This window comes from Sciurus carolinensis, chromosome 11 (genome assembly GCF_902686445.1).
Source record: "Sciurus carolinensis chromosome 11, mSciCar1.2, whole genome shotgun sequence".
In the NCBI taxonomy this organism is placed as follows: Eukaryota; Metazoa; Chordata; class Mammalia; order Rodentia; family Sciuridae; genus Sciurus; species Sciurus carolinensis.
In genome coordinates, this window is record NC_062223.1 from 68,501,782 (window position 1) to 68,520,597 (window position 18,816).

The following is an 18,816-nucleotide window of genomic DNA, read 5'->3' on the forward strand; positions in this document are numbered from 1 at the left end:
GATATTGTAATCTTCCCACACTAAAGATAACTTAGAATAGATGTGATTAATAAAAGCAAGTCTGAAATGGAAAGCAAATTGCATACACAGCTGCATTTCAAATATAAAAGTTTATGCTTTTTTAAAAAATATCTGAAAGTAATATATGCTGCTTAGAGAGAATATGCATGAGAAAAAAAAGTCATTTAAAATTTCACCATGAAAAACTGCAATCATCAACATTTTGTTGAGTTCCTTTATGAGCATTTTTTCCATGTCAACATTCTTTATTGTTTTTTATGTAACTTGAGTCACATTATTTCAGAACTGGGGCCTTCTGAGAAATTGAGGCACCGCGAAGACCCCCTCTTTAAAACCCAATTCTTGTGATCAAGTTAGAAAGATTTCAGACATGTTGCTCAGAGTGACAGGAATGAGTTTATTGAGGGATAGGGAAAAGGGAAAGGGGACTTTGTCAAGGGAGAGAGTGGGTCCTCTCAGAGAGAAGAGGGACAATGTGTGTCTCCTGTACCCCAATTTTAGTGGGAATCCCAGAGAAGTTTCCAGGGAGTCAGGCCCAGGTTTACCTCCTTACTTCTGACTGACAGCAGAGAGACATCAGACTTTCAAATCCCCACTGTCATGGCAACTCTAGGTCTCCTTGACCCATGCTAACCCGTTCTAATTGGATTCATAACCATACATTCTGGTCACAAAAGTCTCCTCCTTCAGGGTAACTTATTTCTTATTTTCTCAGGCCTGAATTTCTCCTGCAGATGACAGGCAGTTTGCTGAGGAATGTGACATATTCTGTTCACTGAGGGGAGGCAGGGCTGCAGGTAAATTGCTTCTTGGAAAAGAAAACATGAAAGTACATGAAGGAGAATACAAAAAAGAAAAAGAAAATGGAGGCAGACCATGCAGAAATAGACCAGCGATGCATCATTCAGCACTTAAGGGGCACATCTTTTGGGGGAAAATGGCAGTGAGCCACCACCAGGGTCTGGGTTTTATAGGGCCTTAGCAGAGCCAGGTCATGGGAGGAGTTTTGGTGATGGGCTCATTTAGAGCGGCAGGGTAGGTAGGGGAACTGTAAGGAAGTTCCCTCCCTGGGGCCTATTGTCCATATCCTTCAGTCAGCACAGTGACCCATTTTATAGAATCAGTCTTTTATCCTCATGTTTGCACCATTCACATCTGTCTGTTCCCTAACATTATGACCATTCAAGTGTGTATTTTATTTGTTTCATTTATGTGAATAATTTACATATTGTATATATTGCCACAAAAATTTTACAAACATAAAATTTTCATTGCAACACTAGAAATAGTTTACTTACCTATTTCTTATTTTTAAATGTTTAAGATGCTTTGAGTAGGACCTAGTGGGAGGTCTTTGGGTTAAGGAGGGCATGCCCTCAAAGAGTAGCAGGCCCCTGTCCCTTCCTCTTTTTCTCTTTTATCACATTCAACCATGAGGTGATCCATCCTCCTCTGCCACAGGCTCCCACTATGCTGTGTTGCCTCACCACAGAATCAAAAACAAGGCCAATCTTGAAATGTAATCTACAAAACAGTGAGCCAAAATAAACTTCCTCTTTATAAAAAATGTGTAAAAATTTTCCAATAAATAAACGGCTGCAATCATATGTGTGGAATTTTTTCTCCAGTATTTATAATTATTTCCTTTAGGCTAGGTTTCAGAAAAGGAGTTTTTGGGTCCAAGATTTTACATGCTGTTTAAGTTCTTGATACATGTGGTTAAATTGCCGATAAGGAAGGTTGTACTGGTGGGCTTCTTCCATGTCAGTGTTCTAGAGTGTCTGCCTTGCTGGGTGGGATCCAGTTTTATTTGCTTTTATTTATTTATTTATCTTCATTCTGGGGATAGAACCTGGGACGGGGGCTTTTACCAGTGAGCTACATCTCCAATTTTTTTTAAAATTTATTTTGAGACAGGGTCTTGCTAAGGCTCTAAATTGCTAAGGTTGGTCTTGAATGTGTGATCCTCCTGCCTCAGCTTCCAGAGTGGCTGAGATTACAGGCATATGCCACCACATCTGACTATATTATTTGCTTTTAAAGATAATATTGCTCATTGTGTACATTTTAAAATTTCATTTGTTCTAATTATTTGTAGAAGGCATTTATACATCTTGACAGATGGTACATAAAAGGAGTGTAAATCTCTCATTTTTTTATTACACATATTTCAGGATCATATCGGTCATGCAGTCATACATGTACATGAGGTAATAATGTCTGTTTCACTCTACTATCATTCCTTCCCGTATACCCTTTCCCCTCCCTCCCCTCCCCTCTACCAAATGTGCAGTTACTCTGTTCTTCCCTATCCCCCACCTATTGTGAATTAGCTTCTGCATATCAGAGAAAACATTTGGTCTTTGGTTTTTGGGTTTGGCTTATTTCACTTAGCATGATATTCTCTAACTCCATCCATTTACCAGCAAATGCCAGAATTTCTTTCTTCTTTAAAGCTGAGTAATATTTCATTGTGTATATATTTGATGGAATACATATATATGTATGTGTGTGTGTATATATATCACATTTCTTTATTCATTCATCTGTTGAATGTTGGTTCCATAGTTTAGCTATTGTGAATTGAGCTGCGGATAAACATTGATATGGCTGTGTTACTATAGTGGTTGATTATAAGTCTTTTGGGTATAAACTGATGAGTGGGATAACGGTCAAATGGTGGTTCCATTCCAAGTTTTCTGAGGAATCTCTGTACTGTTTTCCATAATGGTTGCACCAATTTGCATTCCCACCAGCAATGTATGAGTGTACCTTTTTCCCACATCCTTGCCAACATTTATTGTTGCTTGTATTCTTGATAATTGCTATTCTGATTGGAGTGAGATGCAATCTCAGAGTAGTTTTGATTTTCATTTCTCTAATTGCTAGAGATGTTGAACACTTTTTCATATATTTGTTGATTGATTGTATATCTTCTTCCGTGTAATGTCTGTTCAGTTCCTTAGCCCATTTATTGATTGGGTTATTTATTTTTTTGGTGTTAAGTTTTTGAGTTCTTTATATATCCTAGAGATTGATACTTTATCTGAGGTGCATGTGGTAAAGATTTTCTCCCAATCTGTGGGCTCTCTCTTCACACTATGGATTGTTTCTTTTGCTGAGAAGAAGCATGTTAGTTTGAGTTCATCACATTTATTGATTCTTGATTTAACTTCTTGTGCTTTAGGCATCTTGTTAAGGAAGTCATGTCCTAAGCCAACATGGTGAAGATTTGGTTCTGCTTTTTCTTCTAGTAGTTGCGGGGTCACTGTTCTAGTGCCTAAGTCTTTGATCCACAGTGAGTTGAGTTTCATGTAGAGTGAGAGATAGAGTTGTAATTTTATTTTGTTACATGTGGCTTTCCTTTTTTCCCAGCACCATTTGTTGTATAGGATATCTTTTCTCCAATGTATGTTTTTGGTGCCTTTGTATAATAGGAGATAACTGTATTTATGTGGGTTTGTCTTTGTGTCTTCTATTCTGTACATGTCTGTTTTGGTGCCAATACCATGCTGTTTTTATTACTATAGCTCTGTAGTATGTTTGAGGCCTGGCATTGTGATGCCTCCTGCTTTACTTTTCTTGCCAAGGATTGCTTTGGCTATTCTGGGTCTATTTTTTTCTAAATAAATTCTAATAAATTTCTAGTTTTATGAAAAATGTCATTGAAATTTTAATTGGAATTGTACTAAATTTGCATAACGTTTTGGTAGTATGACCATTTTGACAATATTAATTCTGCCTATCCAGGGGCATGGGAAGTCTTTCCATCTCCTAAGGTCTTCTCCAATTTCTTTTTTTAGTGTTCAGTAGTTTTCATTGTAGAGATGTTTCACCTCTTTTGTTAGACTGATTCCCAAGGGTTTTTTTTTTTTTTTTTTTTTTTTGTGATTGTGAATGGGGTAGTGTTCTTTATTTCTCTTTCAGTGGATTCATTACTGATGTATATGAATATGTTTGATTTATGGGCATTGATTTTATATCCTGCTACTTTGCTGAATTCATTTATTAGTTCTAGAAGTTTTTTGGTGGAATTTTTTGCTCTTCCAAATGTGGAATCCTATCATTGGCAAATAGTGATAGTGTGAGTTCTTCTATACCTATTCATATACCTTTAATGTCTTTTTTCTAATTGCTCTGGCTAGAGTTTCAAGGACAAAGTTGAATAAAAGTGGTGAAAGAGGGCATCCTTTTCTTGTTCCAATTTTTAGAGGGAATGCTTTCAATTTTTCTCCATTTAGGATGATGTTGGCCTTGGGTTTAGCATATATGGCTTTTATGATGTTGAGGTGTGTTCCTACTATCTCTAGTTTTTCTAGTGTTTTAAACATGAAGGGGTGCTGTATTTTGTCAAATGCTTTTTTGCATCTATTGAGATGATCATATAATTATTGTTTTAAGTTTATTAATATTATGAATTACATTTATTGATTTCTGTATGTTGAACCAACCCTGCATCCCTGGGATGAACTCCACTTGATCATGGTGCACTATCTTTTTCATATGTTTTTATATGCAAGTTGCCAGAATTTTATTGAGAATTTTTCTGTCTATGTTCATGAGGGATATTGGTCTGAAGTTTTCTTTCCTTGATGTGTATCTGTCTGGTTTTAGTATCAAGGTGATATTAGCCTCATAGAATGAGTGTGAAAGGGTTCCCTCCTTTTTTTTAATGAAATAACTTGAGGAATTATGGTGTTAATTCTTCTTTGAAGGTCTTATAGAACTCGGCTGAGAATCTGTCTGGTCCTGGGCTTTTCTTAATTGGTAGGCTTTTAATGGTATTTTCTATTTCACTACTTGAAATTGTTCTGTTTAAATTGTGTATGACCTCCTGATTCAGTTTAGGTAAGTCATATGTCTCTAGGAATTTGTCAGTCTTCAATACTTTTTATTTTATTAGAGTATACATTTTCATAATAGTTTCTAATTATCTTCTGTATTTCAGACTTATCACAAAACTTGAATGAATATAGAGTGAAAGAACGATTTCTCTCAACATCATCCTCCAATGCAATCAACTGCACAAGGCAATGCCTCCTTAAAGCCTTCAGAGTTTGTCTCTTATCCCTTCTGGTCCTCTCAATCACAGTCATCTCCAAGATCACATATAAATATGTGAGGGTAAGGGCAGGCCTGTGACTTGTTAACAGGGAACAAATTGAGGGGCTTCAGAAACCCCAAAATTTCCTTGCATGAAGAAACTGGATGCAGCATTTGACTGAGGTTTCACATGTCTGTCTGTATTAGTGTGCTAAGATTTTCATTGCATAATACCACATACTGGGCAGCTTAAACAACAGAAATATTTCTCACAGTTCTGGAAGATGGAAGTCCAATATCAAGGTGACTATAGGTTTGATTTCTTCTGAGGGCTTTCTTGTTGTTTTGCAAATGCCAATCCCTCAGTCTATGTGTGTCTGTATTTTTAACACCCTCTTCTTTTAAGAACATCACTTTTTAAATTAAGATCCTTACCTTTCATATCTATGAAGGTAGAAATGTGGAATCTCTGCTTTCGCATACTCTTAGGTTCATTTGCATCTCAACCACCTGCCATGTATTTTAGAAGCCTTCTGAGACAAAGCTGATCCTTCACTTGGTCTTCAGGTTGGGCTGTCACGTTTACTGATTTTTCAAGGGCTCTGCTACAGAAATCCCAGCACTGAATTATAAAGTTTGCCACACCTTTTCCTTAGTTACCTAAAGAGGACTGTTTTATCAGTGTATGAGATGTTGAGATCATCTGGAACTGTTTCATAAAGTAGCACAAGGCTCCACCCAAATCCTTTTTTTACAATTATGTGTCTAATCTTAGAGGAAGGAAACAACCACCTCAAGATGCCATTTGGAAGATAATAGCCAACAAAAGAGAGCACATTCTACAAGGTTCATCTTCTTAGGGTCATCAGAGGGACTCCATAGACAAATGGGAATTCAGAGAAATGCCCTATGGCTATGGCCACAGTCAATGAATGATGTTCTGGCAAATGTTCAGTATTTTTGCTGAGAAAATAAATGGAAACTCCTAGAGGAACCAATAGAGTTCTTGAGACAGGCATAATTATATGTCCAATTAACAAATGTCAGTTTCCTTTCAACAGTGACTCAGAGCAGCTATGAGATACCAGAGATGGCAAGAGCCCAGTTCCTCTAAGTCCCAGATGAGCTACAATGCCAGAGGTAGTCTTGTGGTGCCCAAATCCTGAGGGAATAGCAAGATTATTTTTTCTTAATTCCATGTCATTAATTAGGGCTGCTTAATTTTTTAGCAGAATCTGAAGTACATCAATATCTTATGTACTTCTACAGTTACTATTAAATGGGGTTATTATGAGTTGAATTGTGTCTCCCTCAAATTCCTGTGTTGAGTCCTAATCCCCAATACCTCATGATGTGACCTTATTTGGAGATAGGATCTTCACAGAGGCAATCAATTTAAACTAAGATCATTAGAGTGGGCTCTCATCCAACATACTGGTGTCCTTATAAAAAGGGGAAATTTGGACACAGAGATAGTCTTCGAGGGAAGATGACATCAACAGACTAGGAAGAAGCTATCCATCAACAGGACAAGGAGGAAGGTCTTGAACAGATTTTTCCTCCACAGTCCTCAGAAGGAACCAACCTTGACCATACCTTTATATTGGACTTTCAGCCTCCAGAATGGTGAGTCAAAATTTTTCTGTTGTTTGAGCCACTCAGTCTGTGGGACTTTGCTACAACAGCACTAGGAAATCAACACGTGGGTAATTTTCAGAGATAGTTAAGTCTATGTCTCATCGATATGTAATATTCATTAAAGAAAATTGGTGTAAACCTCATGATTCAAAGCCAATCAATTAGTGTAGATATGATTAGTGCAGCTATAGATGACATTATTTTGTTTGTTGTGAGTTTAAAATAATGTGCACGCACAATTGTTATGATTCACTTTTTTTCTCCTGAGGCTATGTCTAGGCTTTGATCTCTCTTCCCTGATTTTGCTTGAAAAGAGAACTGTTTCAACGGAAAATTCAGATCTTCTATTGTGTGAAAAGTTTCTTCAAATATGTCTGCCATTATTATTTCTATCTGATTATTCTGTTTTGATGGAATACCTACAGTTCTGGAAATGTAGCTTCACTGTTGCTCTAGAACGATGACATAACTCCGTGTTTTGCCAATATCCTTTTTTGGGAGGAGCCCCAACACAGACATAAGTGGGTTTTGGTACTGTTCTACTCTTTATGTCAGCTTCTCTGCCCTTACAGCTGATTAATCCAGAAGTAGTGGCAACCTGATTTTGGTAGTATCCTAGAAATAAAATCCACAAACTCTACCACTAAGATCTGCCACTAGGTACTTCTTCTTTCTATTCACTCTTAACTCATTGGGCTTAACAGATTAAAGCAGGTGCATCTGTTCTTATGAAAGAAGGTATTAAATGACTTCTATGTGCCAGGTACTATGCCTGGTGCTGGGAACACAAAGATAAGCAAGATAGTCTAAAGAGAGAAACAAATATTAAGCAATAATAATAATGTGATAAAACATATTTGCAATTGTGATAACTGTCATAAAAGAAAAGGAGAGGATAACTTGGGGTTATAACAGGAAGACCATATCTACAATGGAGGATATGGAAGAAACAGAAAAAGCACCAGAAAGGACTCCCTGAGAAAGCAACATTTAAACTGAGTCTTAAAGGCTGGTAGAAATCAGTCAGGCCCAACTGTGCAGGCTAGAGCAGTCCAGGTGGAAGGAATAAAGTGAAGTGTTTGAAGGCCTGAATGTGAAGGAGATTGACATCATTCCAGGAAAGGGAGATCTGGAGAGAGAGAGAGAGAGAGAGGAGAGAGAGAGAGAGAGAGAGACAGAGAGAGACAGAGAGAGAGACAGAGAGAGACAGAGACAGAGAGAGACAGAGAGAGAGACAAAGACAGAGAGAGAGACAGAGACAGAGAGAGACAGAGAGAGAGACAGAGAGAGAGACAGAGACAGAGAGAGACAGAGACAGAGAGAGACAGAGAGAGAGACAGAGACAGAGAGAGACAGAGACAGAGAGAGACAGAGAGAGAGAGAGAGAGTGTGAGAGAAAGTGAAGCAGTAAGCAGAAGTACATGGCCATGTTTGTATTTTTAAAATATCGTTCTGGGAAGGAAGCGAGATTAGAAATAGGGAAGGAAGAGGTAATGGCTTTGGGCCCACCAACCAGTGGGCTAGGTTGGTGGCAGAGGAAATGGAGCAACATGAATGTTTCCACCCTTATTTAAGAAATAAATAGTAGAATGAATCAGACATTATTATCCTGTGTACACATATAATTATATGACTGGTGGGATTCTACATTATGTACAACCAGAAGAATGAGAAATTATATTCCATCTATGTATGGTATATCAAAGTGCATTCTACTCTCATGCATAACTAATTAGAAGAAATAAAAAATAAATACAATAAAGAAAAGAAATCAAATGGATAGGATCTTCTTATGGATAGTATTTGTGGAGGGGTGGGTAAGAGGGAGATGTCAGGGATGAGCCCAATTTCTGGTTGGAGCAAAGGTAGAGGCTCCATTTGTTGAGCTGTGGAGCCCTGGAAAGGAAGATTTTGTGGGGGATATTTTGAAATTGAGTTTTGAGTGAATAAGGTTTAAAATGCTTGTGTGAAATTAAAGTCAGTAGGATAGCTGGGACTGTAAGGCAGGCTTAGAATGGAGGTCTGAACTGGGGGAACAGAATCACAAAGCAAAAACTAGAGAGAGATGCATGCTCCATGAAGGTCTTTAAAAGCTGGAGAGACTGAAGTGTGTTTGAGGTCCAAGGAAAAAATCCAGTAGAGAGGAAGATTGAATCAATGCGGCCCAGGATTTGAGCTGATGTGGTGTCATACATCACGAACTGACATGAGTTCTCACTGTCATCTGGTGGCTCAGGGGAATAATTAATATGCTTTATGCCAAAAGTCCAGGGTGCTAAACTTTTCATGGTTGGCAAATTCAGTGGCAAACTTAATGCCCTTAGTAGGTGTACGTGTGTCTTACATTAGGCTTAACAGTGGAAGTCCGAGGTGCCTCCTTGGTCCTTCCCCCTTTCCCTATCCCCTTTTCAGAATCGCTCATTTTGCACCACCACTACCACTGCCACTATCACCACCATCACTATCACCACCACCAGCACTGCCACCATCACCACCAGCATTACCATCACCTTCAAAACCAGCAACATCAGTACCTTCATCACCATCATCACTACCACTTTCACCATTGCCACCACTTTTACCTCCACTATCTCTACTTTCACCACCAACCACCATCACCTTCAACCACCACCACCAGCACCTTCACAACCAGCATCATCAGTACTTTCACCCCCACTATCACCACCACTTTCAAAACCACCACCACATTCACCACCGAAACCACCTTTACCACACCATCATTACCTTCACCACCATCATCATCCACCACCACTTTCACTCCCATCACCTTAATCACTTCCACCACCATCCCCTTCACCACTGCCCACTTCCACCACCACCATGACCTTCATCACCACAACCATCACTCTTTTCACCACCATTTCAACCACCTTCACAAACCGCATCAACACCTTCATTGCCACCACCTTCACCACCACCATGACCTTCGCCACCACCACCACACTTTCACCACCACCACTACCACAACCATCACTTTCACTATCACCTTCACAACCACCATGATCTCCATCAATTGTCATCACCACAGTCATTATTTCCCACATATTATACATTAAAAATAATGGATTAAATCTGTTATCTCATTTGAGTATGTGTTCCTAAATTCAAAATCACTTATTGAACACCTACCTTGTGCCCATTGGTGTGTTGTGAATCATAAAGACCAGACATAGCCACTCATTCCTAGGAGTTTTTTTTTTTTAATTTATTTTTATTGTAAACAAATGGGATACATGCTGTTTCTGTTTGTACATGGAGTAACAGCATACCATTTGCATATCCATACATTTACATAGAGTAATGATGTTTGATTCATTCTGTTATTTTTTTCCTTCTCCCCCACCCCTCACACCTCTCTTTTCCCACTATACAGTCCCTCCTTCCTCCATTCTTGCCCCCCTCTCACCCCCCATTATGTGTCATCATCCACTTATCAGTAAGATCATTTGCCTTTTGGATTTTTGAGATTGGCTTATCTCACTTAACATGGTATTCTCCAATTTCATCCATTTACCTGCAAATGCCATAATTTTATTATTCTTTATAGCTGAGTAATATTCCATTGTATATATACCACAGTTTCTTTATCCATTCATCAATTGAAGGGCATCTTGGTTGGTTCCACAGTCTGGTTATTGTGAATTGAGCAGCTATGAACATTGATGTGGCTGTATCTCTGTAGTATGCTAATTTTAAGTCCTTTGGGTATAGGCTGAAGAGTGGGATAGCTGGGTCAAATGGTAGGTTCATTCCAAGTTTTCTAAGGAATCTCCACACTGCTTTCCAGAGTGGCTGCACTAATTTGTAACCCCACCAGCAATATATGAGTGTACCTTTTTCCCCACATCCTCTCCAACACTATTGTTGCTTGTATTCTTGATAATTGCCATTCTAATTGTGGTGAGATGGAATCTTAGGGTAGTTTTGATTTGCATTTCTCTTATTACTAAAGATGGTGAACATTTTTTCATATGTTTGTTGATTGCTTGTAGATCTTCTTCTGTGAAGTGTCTGTTCATATCCTTAGCCCATTTGTTGATTGGATTATTTGTATTCTTGATGTAGAGTTTTTTGAGTTCTTTATATATTCTGGAAAGTCGTGCTCTATCTGAAGTATGAGTGGCAAAGATATTCTCCCACTCTGTAGGCTCTCTCTTTGCATTGCTGATAGTTTCCTTTGCTGAGAGAAAGCTTTTTAGTTTGAATCTATCCCAGTTATTGATTCTTGCTTTTATTTCTTGTGCTATGGGAGTCCTGTTAAGGAAGACTGATCCTAAGCCAACAAGTTGAAGATTTGGACCTACTTTTTCTTCTACTTTTTCTTTAAGATTCAGGGTCTCTGGTCTGATTTCAAGGTCCTTGATCCATTGTGAGTTGATTTTTGTGCAGGGTGAGAGATAGGGGTTTAGTTTCATTCTGTTGCATATGGATTTCCAGTTTTCCCAGCACCATTTGTTGAAGAGGCTATGTTTGTCCATTGCATATTTTTGGCCCCTTTGTCTAGTATTAGAAAATTGTATTTAATTGGGTTTGTGTCCGTGTCCTCTATTCTGTACCATTGATCTACCTGTCTATTTTGGTGCCAATACCATGCTGTTTTTGTTACTATTGCTTTGTAGTATAGTTGAAGTTCTGGTATTGTGATACCCCCCGTTTCATTCTTCCTGCTAAGGATTGCTTTAGCTATTCTGGGTTTCTTATTCTTTCAGATGAATTTCATGATTGCTTGTTCTATTTCTGTAAGGTACATCATTGGAATTTTAATTGGAATTGCATTGAATCTGTATAGCACTTTTGGTATTATGGCCATTTTGACAATATTAATTCTTCCTATCCAAGAACATGGGAGATCTTTCCATCTTCTAAGGTCTTCCTCAATTTCTTTCTTCAGTGTTTTGTAGTTTTCATTGTAGAGATCTTTTACCTCTTTGGTTAGATTGATTCCCAAATATTTTATTTTTTTGAGGCTATTGCAAATGGGGATGTTTTCCTCATTTCCCTTTCAGCTGTTTCGTCGCTTGCTTATAAAAATGCTTTTGATTTATGCGTGTTAATTTTTTAGCCTGCTATTTTGCTGAATTCATTGATGAGGTCTAGAAGTTTTCTGGAGGAGGTTTTTGGATCCTCTAGACATAGAATCATGTCATCAGCAAATAGTGACAGCTTAAGTTCCTCTTTTCCTATTTTATCCCTTTAATTTCTTTAGTCTGCCTAATTGCTCTGGCTAGAGTTTCGAGGACAATGTTGAATAGAAGTGATGAAAGAGGACATCCCTGTCTTGTTCCCGTTTTTAAAGGGAATGCTTTCAGTTTTTCTCCATTAAGAATGATGTTGGCCATGGGCTTAGCATAAATAGCCTTTACAATGTTCAGGTATGTTCGTACTATCCCTATTTTTTCTAGTGTTTTGAGCATGAAGGGGTGTTGTATTTTGTTGAATGCTTTTTCTGCATCAATTGAAATAACCATATGATTCTTATCTGTAAGTCTATTGACATGATGGATTACATTTATTGATTTACGAATGTTGAACCATCCTTGCATTCCAGGGATGAACCCACGTGATTGTGGTGCACAATTTTCTTAATATGTTTTTGGATATGGTTTGCCAATATTTTGTTAAGGATCTTAGCATCTATATTCATCAAGGATATTGGTCTAAAATTTTCTTTCCTTGATGTGTCTTTGCCTGGTTTGGGTATGAGGGTGATATTAGCTTCATAAAATGAGTTTGGTAGGGTACCCTCATTTTCTATTTCCTGGAATACTTTGAGAAGTATTGGAATGAGTTCTTCTTTGAAGGTCTTGTAGAACTCAGCTGAGAATCCATCTGGTCCTGGGCTTTTCTTGGATGGTAGGTTTTTAATGGCTTCTTCTATTTCATTGCTTGATATTGATCTGTTTAACTTGTGTATGTTTTCCTGGTTCAGTGTGAGAGGAGCATATGTCTCTAGAAATTTGTCAATGTCTTTGGTAGTTTCTATTTTGTTGGAATACAGATTTTCAAAGTAGCTTCTCATTATGTTCTGTATCTCAGTGGTGTGTGTCGTGATATTTCCTTTTGCATCATGTATTTTAGTAATTTGAGTCTTCTCTCTCCTTCTCTTTGTTAGTGTGGCTAAGGGTTTGTCTATTTTATTTACTTTCTCAAAGAACCAACTTTTTGTTTTGTCAATTTTTTGAATAGTTTCTTTTGTTTCAATTTCATTGATTTCAGCTCTGATTTTAATTATTTCCTGTCTTCTACTACTTTTGCTGTTATTCTGTTCTTTTTCTAGGACTTTGAGCTATAATGTTAGGTGATTTAGATGTTGACTTTTCATTCTTTTCTGGAATGTGCTTCATGAAATAAAATTTCCTCGTACTACTACTTTCCTAGTGTCCCAGAGATTTTGATATGTTGTATCATCGTTCTGGAACTCTAAGAATTTTTTAATCTCCTCCCTGATTTTTTTTGTTATCCATTTTTCATTCAATAGCATATTATTTAGTCTCCAAGTGTTGGAGTAATTTCTCTTTTTTATTTTGTCATTGATTTCTACTCTCAGTACATTATGATCTGATAGAACACAAGGCAGTATCTCTATTTTTTTGCATGTACTAAGGGCTACTTTGTGGCATAACATATGGTCTATTTTCAAGAAGGTTCCATGTGCTGCTGAGAATAAAGTGAATCTGCTCGTTGATGGATGAAATATTCTATATCTATTCAGTCTAGGTTATTGATTGTGTTATTGAGTTCTATGGTTTCTTTGGTTGGATTTTGTTTGGAAAATCTATCTAGTGGTGACAGTGGTGCATTAAAGTCACCCATAATTATTGTGTTGTGGTCTACGTGATTCCTGAAATTGAGAAGGATTTATTTGATGTACAGGGATGCACCATTGTATGGGGCATAAATATTTACTATCGTTATTTCTTCCTGATTTATGGTTCCCTTAAGCAGTATGAAATGTCCTTCTTTATCCCTTCTGACTAACTTTGGCTTGAAGTCTGCTTTATGTGATATAAGGATGGAAATCCCCACTTTTTTACTGAGTCCATGTGCATGGTAGGTTTTTTCCCATCCTTTCACCTGTAGTCTGTGGATGTCTTTTTCTATGAGATGAGTCTCTTGCAGGCAGCATATTGTTGGGTCTTTCTTTTTAATCCATTCTGCCAGTCTATGTCTTTTGATGGATGAGTTTAGGCCATTAATGTTCAGGGTTATTATTGAGATATGATTTGTATTCCCAGTCATTTGGCTTATTTTTGGTTTTTAAGTTGGCTTGGTTTCTCCTTTGAGTGGTTTTTCTCTAAGGTAGTTCCTCCCTTTGCTGACCTCCATTGTTGTTTTTCATTTCCTCCTCATAGAATATTTTGTTGAGAACCTTCTGTAGTGCAGGTTTTCTATTTGTAAATTCTTTTAACTTTTGTTTATCATGGAAGGATTTTATTTCATCTTCAAATCTGAAGGTTAGTTTTGCTGGGTATAGGATTCTTGGTTGGCAACCATGTTTTTCAGAGCTTGAAATATGTTGTTCCAGGCCCTTCTAACTTTTAGAGTCTGGTTTGAGAAGTCGGCTGCTATCTGTATTGGTTTCCCCCTATATGTAATCTGATGCTTTTCTCTCGCGGCCTTCAAAATCCTATCTTTATTTTGAATGTTAGGCATTTTCATTATAATATGCCTTGGTGTGGATCTGTTGTGATTTTGTGCATTTGGTGTTCTGTAAGCCTCTTGTATTTGATTTTCCATTTCATTCTTCAGGTTTGGGAAAATTTCTGATATTATTTCATTGAATAGGTTGTTCATTCCTTTGGTTTGTATCTCTGTGCCTTTCTCAATTTCAATAATTCTTAAATTTGGTCTTTTCCTGATGTCCCATAGTTCTTGGAGATTCTGTTCATGATTTCTTACCATCTTCTCTGTTTGGGAAACTTTATTTTCAAGATTAATTATTTTGTCTTCATTGTCTGTGGTTCTGTCTTCCAAGTGTTCTAATCTTTTGGTGATGCTTTCCATTGAGTTTTTTATTTGGTTTATTGTCTCCTTCATTTCAAGGTTTTCTGTTTTTTTTTTAGAATCTCTATCTCTTTGTTGAAATGATCTTTCGCTTCCTGCAGCTGCTCTGTTAGCTATTGGTATTATCATTCATTGCCTGCATTTCTCTCTTATCTCATCCTTTGCTTCATGAATCATCTTAATCATATATAATCTGAAGTCCCTTTCTGACATTTCTTCTAACATACTGTCATTGGATTCTATTAATATAGAATCTAGATTTGTTTGAATCATTTTCTTCCCTTGTTTTTTCATGTTGTTCATGTATCTTCCCCTCTAGCAGTGCAGATCTGGGGTATTGCAGATTTCCCCCTATAGGCTTACAGTGGTCCTATAGGTTTCCAAAACCCTTTCTTTGAGGGGAGATCAATATTAGCAGTGCCCAAATCAGACACTATGCAATCCTAGACCAAATAGCCCCTCACAATGAGCTTCAAGCATCCAGCAGGCATCGTAGGATGGGATTTGTTCCACCCAAAGATCGGAGCTACGGTTTCCAGGATTATCCAAGATGGCCACTCTGGCTTCGAAATGTGTTGGCTAATGGGGACCTGCAGCTCAGGGGTGGACGTGGTGAGCTGGAGGTCCTGGAGACAGGATACGGTTGGTCCGACAGGGGTCCTGGAGGTCCGGTATGTTTGGTGTGGTTGTGGGATCCTGGAGGCCTGGTGCAATTAGTCAGTCTGGGGTCCTGGTGATAGGGCGCAGTCAGTTGGTCTGGGCATCCTGGCGGCAGGGAGTGGTCAGTCCATGTGAGGGTCCCAGAGGCAGGGAGTGTTTGGTTGGGTGAGGTATCCTGGAGATGGGGCTCAGTCATTCCAGCCAGGGGTCCTACAGGGCCTGGCTGTTGTCTCAAAATGGTGGCAGCCACGTGTAGTCAAACCTGCAGGTACTGTAACAGTGAACTTCCAGGCAACAGCAGGCAGGTGGTGCTCCACTGGTGGTCGGCGATCAGTTTGCTGACTGTTGTTGGATGATTGGGAGGTGGACCTCGTGCATTGGGTGATGGATAGGTGTAAAGCAGGCAATGGACAGGTGAGAGGCAGGCAAATGGCGGATGATAGAGGCCTGACAGTGAGCAATCTGCACTCAAAAAAGCCGTTGATATGCTGGCAGACTGCAGGTCACCACAGCAGACAAATGGGGTAAACACCAGGGGATATATAAGCAGCAAAACTGCCTCATCAAGAAACAGATATCCTCTGCTTGAAACCGGAGTTATGGACAACAAGGAACGCAGCTTCCCTCTAGTCTGCCATCTTGGATCAGCCTAAACCAGTCATTTTTAACATTACTTTATATATTTGTTGAGTCAATTTATCATACTTTACAAAACTTATCATACTTTACGTTCACTTTCCTCTGATTTTCCTAATAAAAATGAACTCCAGTGAATATAAAAATGTCTTTCTCATTCCCTCCAGGAGTTTTAAATTGAATGAAGTGATAAATGAAGTGTACTACGCAATGTGCTGAGTGTTATAAGTGTCATTAATACTTGTGGAACTTTATAAATAGGCCACTTAAGACTAAGAGTCCCAGAAGGTACTCTGTATAGTGGATTCAACTGTAAGACTAGTAAAAGTTAGTTATGGGAAAATAAAAAAGAGACTTTTACATCAAGGATAAAGTGAGTGTTTGAAAATTATGAGACATTTTAAATTTTTTGAGTAGAATAATACAATAATACAAGTACAATACTTGAAGGTGGCAGGAAATAAGGCTAGACCATGAACAATTTTATGACCTAAGCAAAGGAGCATAAACATTTATTATATTATTATTGCTATTATTATTATTATTATTATTTGTAGTACTGGGGATTGAACCCAGGGCCTCACACATGCTGGGCAAGCCCTCTACCAGTGAGTTACATCTACAACCCTAAACTCAACTTTTACAGGTGTGGGGAGTCCTTGAAAGATACTGCACAGGGAAGGAACTACATATAATTTACATTTTAATAATAACTAATACATATTGGATACTACATGCCCTGCTAAGCACCTTACGTGGACAAACTCATTTTAATCTTCACAATGATGCCATCTCACAGAGGCAGGACACAGCACCAGATCTCCTATGTCCTCCTGCAACTCTTCTGGCTTCAAGAGCATCCCAGTGATGTGCACAATTTGGGCACAAGACACAGTTGCTTTTGGGAAGCAAATAAGGGCAATTCTTTCCAGAATGTTCATGACTTCTCCCCCTTTGATTTCTCAACCAGGCCTTTGGGAAGGGAAACCTACACTTTTAATTGCCAATGAAAATTCACTCAATTTCCATTATTACTGTTGTCAAATATGACTTGATTTTTCTAACACTGAAGCCTTTGCTGATAAATTCTGTGAATTTCTTAATATTGGCCAATTTACTGAATTTCAACTCACTGTTTCAAAATAAAATTAGAGCAAAACTGTTTTTGGTGTTAGGTGTTTAGATGAGTTATTTATGTCTTTCTGATTATCAGCAAGAAGAGAGAAGACCATTCTTGATGTTGTTTTAAAGCCATTCCAACAGGAGACTGGAATTCTGGTAGGTCAGGATGGTCTGAAACAATGGACATTTGAAGAGCCGAGCAGAGATATTCACATCTTAATAACTGCAAACTTGTCCTGGGTCTATTGTTTTGCTCCATACTTCATTCTGATAAAGCTTTGAATGACTGTCTTTTATTGAATTTTTGCTTTAGTGTTTCTCAAAGTTGGTTTCAGGACCCATTGGAGATCCTGAAACTTTGGGGTTTCATAAGGTCAAAATTATTTTCATAATAATATTAAAATATTGTTTGCCTTATTTCTCTCATTCACTCAGGAATGTAGCATTTGCTAGAAGGTACATAATACATATATCACAAGAGATTCTCACATTTTCTTTTTCTCTCATTAGTGACGGGGAGGCAACCTAGGGCTTTCTGAAGGTTACAAGTGTTTTACTACTGAGCCATATCCTCAGTCCCATCACAAGAGACTGAATACAAATGCAAACATGAAAATTCAGCTCTGTTCTGAAGCAGATATTAAAGAGATTCACCAAAAATGTAAAGCAATGACACTTTTAATATTTTTTGAAAATATAATTATTTTCCACCAAAATTTTTATTTCTAGTAACATGTAATGGGATTAATATTATTTTTAAAGGAGTTAGATGAATATTTTAAAATAGCTTAGTCTTAATTTCTAACAGTAAATATCAATTGCTAAATCTGTACTTAAAGAGCTCCTTGGGATTCTCTAAATTTTAAGAGTGTAAAGGGGCCCAGAGACTGAAAAGTCTGAGAATGCTAGTTTGGAGAATTCACTGTAGGAAATTTCTCAAGGACCTTAAGAGGAAGGATGCTCATCTTGGTTTGCTTGTGCCCCTTCTCCTGCCCTGAAAGAAAACAGAGGCAGCAAAAATGCGTATGTTTACAGGTCCCTGGTCTCCTGGTGTCAAACATTCCTCTCTGCACAGTTGGTCCGTTTCCTTGGTAACTAAATTGTAGCTGCCACCTGTGGCCTATTAGCAACCTCCCTTGGCTGGTGGGATTCCACAGGGCAAAGACCTTCTGGAAATAATTAGGGAACTTGGTAAGGAAGTTTCCTGAAGCAGGAAATTGGTTCCTTTGGAACTTGTTAAACATTAACTCCATAGCCAAGATCATGAAAACATTTACTGAAATTAGTAATAGTGTTCAGGTCTTCTGGGATCACTTACCAAGGGTAAATAGTGTCAGAAATCAGGGACTCCAAATTTATTCTTAAAGGTTTAGGCAACAACTTTAAGCTACGATGAGGGAGCAATTATGTTAAAATGACTCCTGGGTTTCTAAGGAAGCCACACTTTAAAGTCTCTCCCTGGGGCTGACATTGGTTTTCAGTAGGGGTGTGAGATGTAATTGAAGTTTACTTTAAATCCAGATGTTCCCCTTAGCCAAGTCTCTTTTGCCATGGCAGACTTCAGTAATAGTTACAAAGGTTTGCTGAGCCTGGAGAAGTTGGCCAGACTGTAGATAATCGCAGCCAATTGGGAACTTCTGACAACTTGATTAGTCTCAACTCAGTTAAAAG